The sequence below is a fragment of the Phyllostomus hastatus genome, unplaced genomic scaffold (assembly GCF_019186645.2).
Source record: "Phyllostomus hastatus isolate PE091 unplaced genomic scaffold, TTU_PhHast_1.1 phas_scaffold_78, whole genome shotgun sequence".
NCBI classification, from domain to species: domain Eukaryota; kingdom Metazoa; phylum Chordata; class Mammalia; order Chiroptera; family Phyllostomidae; genus Phyllostomus; species Phyllostomus hastatus.
The window spans coordinates 15,235,166-15,244,751 of NW_025334041.1; positions in this window are offsets into that span (position 1 = coordinate 15,235,166).

Here is a 9,586-nt window from a genome sequence, read left to right on the forward strand (position 1 = left end):
GAGGGCCGGATTCGGCCCTTGGGCCTTGTGTTTGCCACCTGTGATCTATGTGACGTCGGCCCCAGCAGAACTTTTGCTTTCAGTCTCTACCTTTGCCACTGGGATTCCCAAATCTCTCCATCTCTGTCTCGCTCTTGCTCTTAGTCTCTCTTTCTCTTTACACTTCTCACGCTCCTACTTTCACTCTCTTCTTGCCTTAGCCCCTTCTCTCTTTCTTACTCACACTTTCTTCCCATTTCTTTCTTTCACTCAGACAGTCTTCCCTCCTATTCTCTCTCCTGTAATTTGCGAAATGACCCCTTTACGTTTGTAGTTTCAGCTACCACCTGCACAGAGGTGTCTTCTCTATATTTGTAGTCAGGGGCCTCTTTGAGTTGCTAATAACAGAAACCAGCTCTGACTGGTGGCAAAGAAGGAGGGGAAATTTATTGGAAGTTTACAGAGACATCTCACAGAATCAAGAATTGAACAACCATGAACAGAAATGGCCCTAGAGTCCACTGATAATACATGAATTTGATACTATTCATTCCCAAACTCCTTGCTTTATATTCCTGGTTTCAAATTTCTGGGAGCTAGAACTTGACCAGATCAGATCTAACCATGGATGAGTCAGCCAGCCTGAGGGAGAGGGGCAGAGCTTGTTACCTAGACAAGGCCACCGTTGGTCTGCGCATGTCCAGCGCGTGGCTGCCTGGGGTCATAAACTAAGCAGCAACCAAATGGTGGCACACTGAAATACCAATCCAGTCCTGTTTTTCTGATTTAGGATGATAGACCCATTTAGATGAACCCTAGTCATGACTGAAAGTCTCATCTTTCTTCTACAGTTCAGTGGGATTCAATCTCACCAAAACAATAGTCTCTTGCCTGGTTCTCCAGCCTTGCTGTTATTACCAATCCCTCTGTATCCTCACCCCACACTACACATTCAGTAAAAATCATTCAAACCCAAATTTGTGTATAAGGGAAAAGAGAACCCGATCAACCAGAAGACATAAACCTCAGGGATAATGCAAGTAATTTACAAAGGTTTTTCAACTAGAATTGGGCTTCGGTCACAGTAAATAAAACAGTTTACTAAACATATGAGTTGCTGAATTATTCATTTATCGATTGTACATATTCCTGAGTACTGATTCTGTGCTGGTTTCCACTGGGGGCCTGAGCACACTGTGAGCCACAGTACACAGGTCCCTGCTCCGGGATCCTCTGGTCCAGCAAGGATGATCAGAAACTAGTGAGGGGGCCTCCTAGAGCTGTCTGTCGCTTACAACTATTTTAAGTGCTCCAGTGGAAAGGTACAAGGGCCAATGAGCACAGTTAATGGGAGGCCAGGGGAGTCTTTCCCCGAGGAACCGATGCTTGCTCTGAGATCAGAAGGCTGGGAGCAGGGGTGTCGAGGAGGAGAAATTGAGACAAGTCTTGCAGGCAGAGGGAGCAGGGTGTACGTGGGCTCCAGCGCATTTGAGGAACTGGGAATCCAGTGTGTTGTGAGAGAGCAGAGATAGATGAGGGGCGGGGTGGGAGGCAGGTGGGATCACAGACAGGGTCAGCCCTTGGGAGCGGGCTACAGACTGCAGCTGAGAAGCCACTGAGGCCCTTTGGAGCAGCAGTGCAGTGGAATCCGATTCCATTTTACAATGGTCATGCTGGCTGCTGTCTGGAGGCTGAATTGGAAGGGACTGAGAGAGGATATGGGCAAAGTGAGGGACGCAGTGAGTGAAATCTGGAAACTACTATTGTGAAATGTCTGCCAATTTGTAGAAGTGGCAGAAAGCCCAAATTCTCAGATAATTTTATAGCTATTTTCATTTTGAACCTGCCAGTCATCATAGTTCAGAGGTCGTATGAATAGAGTAGTAATAACGTCAAGACAGAAATGTTAAATGACTAGGATTTGCCCCAGATGATGAAACAATAACACCACATATGAATCAAGGATAACTCCTTGGTTTATGTTTTGAGGAATTAGGTAAATGTTTGGTGTGACTCCCTATGCTGTTTCCTTTATTTCCCTTGGAGAGTGACTGATCCCATGAGAAGATGCCATCTTGGTTATGCTTTTTCTTTAGTTGGTGAAGTTCCCAACTCAGTCTATATATTTAACGAATTTCTTTTGTCATGCGCCATGTTATATGTGTCATGTGCCATTGAGTCAGCCCCCACTGCTGGCAACCCTGTGGATGAGTGATGTCCGCAGTGTCCTGTCCTCGGCAGCCCTGCTCAGCTCCTGTAGACGCAGGCCCACGGCCTCTTTCACGGAATCAGTGCATCTTGTGTTTGGCCTTCCTTTTTTCTTACTGCCTTCCATTTTTTCCCAGAGTTATTGTTTTTTGGAGATAATATACTTTTTTATGCTCATATTTTTAAAAAATGCTTAAAAATATCATAGAAGGGTGACTGCCAGAAATACGGAATTTAGGTACGTAAGTCATTGTGAAAGATGTCCTTTAAAATGCTCTGGTAGTTTATGACTCACTTTAATTCAAGTTTATGAAAAACATATTGAGGCATTTCAAAAGTAGCATTTTCCATGTTGGCTATTATTTATGGTGACGGGAGAGTCGGAGGCGAACTCGGGGTCCGTGGCTGGACAGTGGGGAGGCTAATGCGGTGAACACGGAGGTCAGAGGGAGCAACCTAGATGTCCACACAGCAGGAGCTGTGTTCAGTTATTTCAGTGGAGGGGATGAAGGTCAATGGGGAGGATGAGGATTTTAGACCCACAATAAAACCGAACTTTTCTTCAACAATTTTAATAATGCATTCCTTCCTTCTTCCCTCTTTCGGGTCCCTCACTCATTCAATGTGTTTTGAGCCTCCGCCACTATGCTAGACTCAAGATACTGTGAAGAACTTCATAGGTGTTGTCCCTCCCCAAGTAGAGTAGGGAGATGGACAATAACAAATCGCCACATAAATGAAGATATGGGTACAAACTGTGAAGAATTCCTTGGAGAAAATATACAAGTAGCCAAATGAGAAAGAGGTAAACCAGGGTAGGCCTCCTGGACAATGTGACATTTGAGACCTAAAGAATGGTATTTCCCTCTTCCCATTTCAGTTCACAGGAATGGTATGGACAATAGACCCGGAGAGAAAAAGGGCCTGGTATCCATGAGAAATGCGGAGGTTGAAATGGGTATTGTATGGTGGAAGGGGACAGGGGATGGAGAAACACACAGAGGCCAGCCCATTACAGACCTTTTAGATCTTGTCACTAATCTTACATGTTAACTCACAGACAACTGGCATTGGTTGAAGGGTTTTGGGCTGGGGAGTGGAATGATTTGATTAATATTATAAGACTCTGTCTGAGACTGCTGTAAGGGGAGAGGATTGGAATAGGAATGAGCATGGATGCAGAAAGAACCACCAGGAGGTTTTTCAGGAGTTCAGGTGAGAGGCGGCTTGGACGAGGGGAGCGGTAGTGGAGGTGGAGAGAAGAGAGCAGGTGTGAGAGGTCTTGTGATGGCAGAATAAATAGAGCCAGTGCTCCATTAGCTACGATGATGGGAGGAAGGCGGACACAAAGGTAACTCCTAGTTCTCTGGATTGAGCAATGAGGTAAATGTTGGTACCATTTGCTGAGTAGGACAAGCTAGCAGAGAATCACATTTTCGAGAAAAGATCAGGAGTTCCATTTTGGACACATGAAGGTTGCTGTGTAGTTGTGTGCTGTTGGCTCTGTGGGTCTAGAGTGGAAGGAGCAAACAAGGTTGGATGAATAAACCCGGGAGTGGTGCACATGAACAACAGAAAACATTTAAAGTCATTAGAATGTTCATACGAGGCAAGAGGGATAATACACAGTGGGAAAAGAAGAGCCCCCAGGGTAATGCCAAGGGGACATTAAAGGTTAGAAAAGGAAGAGCCAGTGGTGTGTCTCTGTTGGTTGGAGCATCATCCTGTAAACCAAATGGTGGCAGGTTTGATTCCCAGTCAGGGTACATACCTCGGTTGTGAGTTTCATCCCCGGTTGGGACATGTTCCAGAAGGCAACCCATCAATGTTTCTCTCTCACATCAATGTTTCTCTCCCCTACCTCTCTCCCTGACCCCTTCCCCCCGCCCTCTCTCTCTCAAAAATGGCAATAAAAGAAAGTGTCCTTGGGTAAGGGAAAAAAAAGAAAGAAAAAGAAAAGGAAAAGCCAAGAGAGAATGCTGAGAAGGAGAGTCTGGGCAAAATCCTAGAAATGTGGTCCCTTTAAGGTCAAAAGAAAAAAGATCACTTTGAGAAGAAAGTGTTCACTAACTGTGCTGAATGATGCTGAGATATTGAGTAAAATAAGACTCTAAAAGGTCCATTGGATTTGTCAACATGGAGATTGTCAGTGACCTTAAGAACAGTTTGGGGGAGAGAGAAAAAAGGGGCAAAGCCAGTTTACAGGAGGATTAATAGTAAATAGGAGGGGAAAGAGTGGACATAACATATGAACACAGGTCTTCCAAGAAGCATGACTATGAGGCAATGTGAGGACATAAGTTAATATATGAAGCAGGACTATATTGGACTCCTATTTTATGTCACTTAGCTCTGAGCAGCCGTCAATCAGTTCCTAAAGGTCGACCTTGACAATGCCTTGCCTTGGTCTCCTCCTACCCTTGGGCTTTCCGGCTGTGTGGCTGGAAATCCCTGAGGGAAGCTTTTCTTAATTCATGCCCATTGCAACTCATCAGCCAGGGGTGATAACATCTAAGGATGAACCTTGACCAGAGGGCAATGGGAACTGATGGATAAATGCTGTCCCCTTTCATCCCGTGGGTGGACATTTTGGGACACGTTTCTTAAGTCTACGCAGAAGGACCCATGGCGCTGAACACCTGGTGCCATTAAAGAAAATAGGTATCTGTGTATTGGCTTTACTTCTTTTCCTGTTTTATCCATCTTTTCCCCATCCTGGGATCACCTCTTGATAAGTCACCTACCTATATGCAAGCTTTTGGCTCATACTATGGGAAAGATCTCATAGAAAAGTAAAGATGAGACACAGAGGAGGGGAGGGGTACCTTAGAGGAAGACCTTTGAGAAAGTGAGAGGAGATGGGACCCAGAGAGCTATGCAGGGACAGCTGTTAAATAGGAGGAAGGGTATTTACTTCCTTTGTTGTGAGACAGGAGAACGACTGAAGGTGAATTGGGCACAGGTCTGTTTGCAGTTTGGGGAGTGTACAGATGAGAACGTTCCTATATGAGCCAGGGTTTAACCAGAGAGGTCAGCAGGAGATACACATGGTTGGAGGGAGGGGAGGGAAGAGAGATTAATTGATTGAATGCAAGGAATTCACTTGTGTGATAGTCAGGCATCTCCAAAATCCACAGGACACTTCTGTTCTATTCTAGTTCTCCCCACTGTTTGAATCAGACCCACTCAAATTACCTAGGATAATCTCCTTTACTAAAGGTCAACTGGTTATGGATTTTAGTCACTGCTGATACCTTCACAGCAACACTTGGGTTAGTGTTCAGTTGAGGAGCTGGGGACTAGAGCCTCACCAAGTGGACACATCAAAAGACCATCGTACTCTCAGTTTTTACCTCTAGAGCTGTGCAATCTAATAGAAAATTTTGCAGTGATGGAAGTGATTTATATTTGCATTGTGTAACACAAAAACCACCAGCCTCGCGTGGCTGGTGCCAAGTACAACTGAGGAAATTAATTTTGAGATTTATTTAATTTTAATTAATTTACATTTATATAGCTGTAAGTGCCTAGTGACTACTATATTGGCATGCAGCTCTAGAGCATAAGGCAGGGTTATCGGTTGAGGATATTATTGCTAGCTAACAGTAATGAATTGGTTGATCAAACTGCCTTTTAAAAGAGCGTAGCATGTTCCCATTTGCCCTTCGATCCACACAGTAGGAATCACTCAGTCACAACCAGCGTCTCTGACACTGACCTGGCAGTTTGGCCCTATTGCAGTTTGCAGACACTGAAAGTCAACATGAGATCATGATTGTGGCTGAGCAGCTCATCAGTAGCAGGAGGTATGATTCCAGCCTGGAGCACGCAAGGGGCTTGCTTCCTGTGAGCAAGAGGAAGAGGTGGAGAGCCTCTCCCAGATGGCAAAGTGCACCATAAAAACAGCAGTACGTGTACTGCATCATGTTCCCTGATGGATGGGTTGCATTATACCTTATCAGCAAAATAAAAACACATGGGGTAAGAAAAATGCCCTTTCTATATAGCAAAGAAAACCTCAGTGGCTTCTTAAAAATAGAAAGTGTGTGGGCCACATTCCCCAAACATGATGCAATAAAACTCAAATTTAGCAATAACAATAACACTATATTTGGAAATATGAAAACATTGTTCTAGAGAATTCTTGGATCAAAAAGAACTTAAAACTAAACTTAAAGTGTATTCAAATAAACTGATAGTGCGACTACTATATATTAAAACACAGGAGATACAGCCAAAGCTGCATTTAAATACTTTTCTTAGATAGCTTTAAAATACCTTTCATAGAAACAGACAAACACTAAGCAAAATCTGCCCAAAGGGTTAACTCAGGTCAGTTAATCCAGTTCTTGGAATTCTCACTTACTTCATTAGGACCATGCATTGAAACTGAAGGCAATGGTTAAGTTGGTTGTGACTGACTCCTTTCTGGGAGTTGCTGTGAAAACTGTGGGCAGCAGACCCAAGACCCAAAGTGCCCTTTATGAGACAGTCCTGCAGTCAAATGGTGAATGTCCCTGTTGCTAGGAGACATACTCCCTGGTCTTCTACTAAGAGAATGAGGGATGCCTAACTCCTAATGAGGTCAGCTAATGTTCAGAAAAGAATTTTAATTTGATTCAAGGCAGGTTTTACCCAAATTTAGATTATCCTTGGAGAGACAATCTACTGTGACTTCCCTCTGATTCCCTCCCAAGCCCCCCAGGGCAGCGGCATCCATGTTTTGTTGCCCATGGTCTCTGCCAGCTGCCTGGCACTGGCGGATGTGTCTCAGATGCAGCTGTGGATGCAGCTGGTTTATTTGCTTGATGCTCTCAGCCACCACAGACAGGCCTACGGCAGCACTCCCCAGTGACAGACTTGAAGCCCGGACTTAGAGAAATGGCTAGAAATAATAACAAAAATCATCGGCAGGGAAAACCCCAAGCCCTTGCTTCATATTATTGAGCCCAGGAAATGGAGAAAAAGTCTCCTACGGGAGAATGAGTGTGCTTTTCCATTTGTGCTCTATGGCGCCCATGCATCACATCTGACCACTTCGTAATTATCTTGGCATGCTCCATAGAAGGGAAACATTAAAGCACTTGAAAAGCTCATGTAAAAGCCTGGCATTTGTTTGGTAAGAAATTTACCCTTTTGTTTCCCCTGGAAGAAATCTAAAAACTCTGGGCTGTTGACAAACATTCCCTTTTGGTGTCCCTACCCCTCTTGCAGCCAAAATGAGGTAACTGAAATTTTCTGAGCAAATACGTATTACCACAGTTTACATATTATTTGCATAACTGGGAGTGCAGAGATTTCTTTCTCCTATGGGAGAAACCTCACCGTAAAACCTTGGATTTCATCTTGTGTTTAATTTCCCGTCTTAAACACACAGTGCTAAGAGAATTTCCCCAGATGTACCTCACACATCTTCCAGCCTTCCTTTAATAATCAAATTAAATTACTCAAGCCCTCATCCTGTTTCCAGAATATTCCAGAGGACTCCAGAAAGTGATTTCTAACTACCCAGTAATAGCTTCTGAAGACTTTTGCTTATCTCCCTTTGGCTTATTCTTGGAACATTTATTCCAAGAATAAATCCTTTTTCATTCCCTTAAACAGTTCTAACGCAACCTCAACAGCAGTGGTTACTCAGTTTCCTAGAGATGTAGACAGCAAACAGAATTACAAAGCACAGAGGAAACACATAAATCAAATACCACAGTGCTCTTCCTGCGCTGCCCTTTCGCACCGAGCCCTTCCTCCTGCCTTGCTGCTTGGGTTCTGTTTAGCTGCCGGGGCCATCATTTCACCCACGTCTTTGCTCTTACCCCCGATCTCCAGGAGAATCTGTTTATGAAAACAAACCAACAATCAAGAAAACACTTCTCTTGCCTGAAACCCAGCCCACAGGTCTCTGTTTAAGGAAGACTCCTTTTAACTTAGAGATAAATTTCACCTTCTTTTCTAACATTTTTTTCCAGTTCTAATTAGCTTACGCTTGTCTTAAACAAACATTTCTTTAAAACCTTCCTAACAAAACTAGGTAATTTCCTCTAAACATGGTTCAACTTCTCCCACCTAGCAACAGCAGCAATCCGTAGGCACATTTTTATCCCTGAAACAAAACCATTCTGAAGCATTTGCTGTATTTTGCCATGTATGATGCACAGTTTTTGCCCAAATTTTTGAGGGAAAAAATAATGATGTGCATTATACATGGGTATAATGATTACATGCCATGGATATAATAATGGGTATAATAATCCTGTGCATACTGCGCACAAAAACATGGGTGCACATTAATCACGGGGTGCATGATACACGGCAAAATATGGTACTCCTCTACCGCTCACAACATGCTCATTCAATGGAATGGGAGCAGGCCAGTTGTTGAGGGGGGGGCGGGGGGGAGTGGAAGAATGCCTATCTCTGGGATTAGAAAGTGTGTAAAGGAGAGAAGGGCCAACCAAGAAATGCATTATAAATATTATTCAGACTCTTTAAAGCATGTGAAGGAAGATAGTGTAATGGAAAAACTACATGCTTGGGATTCAGCAGATGATAGACCTGTATTCAAATCCAAGACTGGTAACCATTTACTCTGTGTTCTTGGGCAGTTACTAACTTCCATAAGACAGGATTAAACATATCGATATGCTACAGGATCTTATGAAAACTGAGCGAACACATGTAATGCACTTGGTATCGAGTAGGGGGCTCCAGAAACATTCTTGCCTTCCCCCTGAGACTAGTAAGCTGCTTTTGTTAGCCAACACAAACTGGTCCCTTAAAGATCCTAAGATTAACCTACTGGATAAGAAACTCTTCCATCAGGCAGTTCAGAGGCCAAGCCCACTGGCCCTCTCCTCTGTCTTCCTGTCTTGCTCTTTTCAGCATCTCTTCCACCCGCCTCGGTTCTTTCTACGCCCCACCCTCCTTTCTCCTCGCTGTCATTTACTCCTTGCCGAGTGATGGTGAAGCGTCCATTGGACAGAGCCAAAATATATTAGCACATATTCCAATTATTGAATAACATTTTGTATTTCTTCGTTTTGAAAGTCTAGGTAAAAAAATTAAAGTCGTCCTTCTAGGAAACAAATGAACTGGTTTGAAGTGTGTTGATCTCAGTTGATTTGGGGAGGAGGGGGGATGGAGGGTTGCTGGTTCTCTGTAGCAGAGAGAACTTGCCTTAAACCACTTTGCTTCTTATTTTGTTTTGTTATTATTTTCTCAATAGTCAGGCACCTGCAGACTTTGCAGAGTAAACAGAGGGCATCCCAATCACTGCGCAATTATCCACCCTGGTGCTAACCTAGGATGCCCCAATGCAATCTGCCAGGAAGGCGTTTGGCTGTACCTCTAACATAAATTCTGTGCCCACACCCTCTTCCCTCCCCTCCTGTAGCTTCCTGGG